Below are 2,710 nucleotides of genomic sequence, written 5' to 3'. Positions count from 1 at the left end.
AATAAAAAATATCTATATATTTAATCATATATAAAAAAAATATTTTATTGTTATATGTGAATATATTTTTTTTGGAGTCTACTTTATGGATGGTCTCTCCTAACTAAAGTGACAGGAAAGATGATAGGTGGATTAAATTAAACAATGGTATACCGCGTCATTCATATATAACAACAACAATAACAAGAAACTTGGAGAGAGAGGGGCACAGAGGGAAAAAAAAAAAAGAGACGGAGAGAAAGAGAAGAAGAAAAGTGAAAGAGGTGGGAAGAATTTTAAATGTATAAGGTACAATTAATTTTTCAAATTTTAAAATCAGGAGTTTTTTAAAAAGATGGCTGCAGACGAGAATCTAATACTTCATCACTTGCTACAGTGTACAGTGATATATGCATATATGTCTTCAATTACTGAGATCATTTTAAAAATATATTTTATTTTTTAGCATCTTATATTGTTCTAAAGAATAAAACAAAATAAATAATGCTGATTTTAATGATTCCTCTTGATCCGTTAGCTATAACCTGGTCCAGTTATACGTATAAATCGGAATCTGAGTAAAACAAAATAAACGCGTGCCAAGTCAAAAGAGACTAACTTCCTTTTCTAACGAATTCATCCACACAGAGTCAAATACCACTCAGAAGCAGTTACCACAAAATCAAGTCGATATACTCAACGGTTAGGCAAATACGAATAACCACCTATAATATAACAAGTTTAAATAAGAAAACCTAAAGAGGAAAAAAGTACGCTATTCACTCTGAATATCTTCTCTATCATCTTATACTTATTCTAACTTGAGCGTTGGAATGCTTTTGCAAGTACCCACCGCCGCCGTTCTAGAGAAGCCGACGTATACTTCATCCAGTCCAAGAAAAGGCGAGACCAGACATCAAGCAGGGCGAGCTATACCTTGGAACCGACTGTCTACATAGGAACATTTGGCACCTACTGTGGGGTCCGAGTTTATTTATTTTTTTGTTTGATTACTTATCCTCTTTTGCAAGACGTAACTTATGGTGGGCAAACTAAGCAACCCCCTCCTCCCCCTACTCAAGCTAAATTATTAGCCATCAAATAATCCCTGTGAGCAGAGAACCAAAAAATGGCCGATCTATTACGTCAGAAGTAAAACAACCAAAATAAGGGAGGAGAGCACAAGAACACTGAGAACAAAGATGATCAAGACGAGCACTCGTCAGAAGCCAACCCTATAATAACAACCTCCACGAAGCCAACGGTGAAAAGGACCAATCCTTTTTCAAAAGACATCATGAAATTCTAGATGCCCAAAAACTTCACCTTACCAACGACACTAAAACCTTATGAAGGAATTGGCGATCCCAACGTATATGTTACCAAATTTTACACAATGATATTCATGAACGGTGCATCCGATCAAATACCCGGTCGCACATTCCCTACATTTTTAGATAGTGATGCCTTGATCTGGTTTTCTAATTTGCCTGTAGGTTTTATATCAAGTTTTGATGAGCTGGCCAATCTCTTCATCAATAATTTTTTTGCATCAAAGATCTATGTGCATTACTCCGACTACCTTAGCACTATAAAACAAGGACAGAATGAAAGCCTTAAAGAATACATGACGAGGTTTGCCAAGCCAACCACGAAGATACCTAACCTTAACCCCGAAGTCTACTTACATGTCCTGAAAAGTGGGCTCCACCCTGAAAAATGGAAAATTCCAGGAAACAATAGTTGTGACGAAACCAAAGATATTGGCCAAATTCCGAGAAAAGGCAACAAGCCAAATCGAAATAGAAGAGTTTCGACAAATTCGAAAAGTAAAGAGGCCCAACCCTAGCAAAGAGGAGGAAAAGCGAAAAAAGTACTCGAGTAATAAAACAGGTAAAAAACTTTCAAACTAACGCCAAAATTCGATATGTACATCCTTTTTAACACCAAAAGAGAGGACACTATCAAAGATATCTTACATTCAAAGTTGATCAAACCTCAAAAAATAAATAGAGACATACCAAGACCAATGATACGTGAACAAGTTTAAATATTGTGCTTTTCATCAAAAGTATGGACACACCATAGATGACTTCATTATAGCGAAAGACCTACTCGTAAAGCTAGCTCACCAAGGCTTGTTAGAAAAATACATTGACAACCGAGGACACCGGCAAAATGCAGAAGACCTCGGGCCAAATCAAATGATAATCATAGAGACAAAGGAAGAAAGGTAGACAGAAATCCTAATCTACCTCGCAGAATTATTAATTGTATTTCTGGCAGTTTTGCAGGTGAAGGATGTAACAACTCGGCCAGAAAGAGGTCCTATAGGGCCATGATGGCAGTTACCAACTCTGAACCGACCTATACCACCAACATGGATATCCCAGACGTCATATTAAATCCTTCAAACTGCAAACAATAAACAAAAACTTGGACGATCCTGTAGTTATACCACTTCAAGTCAGCGAGCCATTGGTGAAGAAAGCCCATATAAACCCAGGCAGTAGCGCCGACATATTGTTTTATTCTACATACCAAAAAATGAAGCTGAGTGACAAAGCTCTGCAACCATCTACAGGGGAATTGGTATGTTTTTCAGGTGAGTGCGTTTTAATCCGAGGTTATATATGGTAACAAACAACATTAGGCAATTACCTTAATTGTAAAACTCTAAATATTCAATACTTGGTCGTGGACTGAAAAGCCCATATAATATCATTTTAGA

The sequence above is a fragment of the Arachis ipaensis genome, chromosome B03, assembly GCF_000816755.2.
Source record: "Arachis ipaensis cultivar K30076 chromosome B03, Araip1.1, whole genome shotgun sequence".
NCBI lineage: Eukaryota > Viridiplantae > Streptophyta > Magnoliopsida > Fabales > Fabaceae > Arachis > Arachis ipaensis.
The sequence above is the reverse complement of the archived record's forward strand: the minus strand, read 5'-3'. Positions refer to the sequence as shown.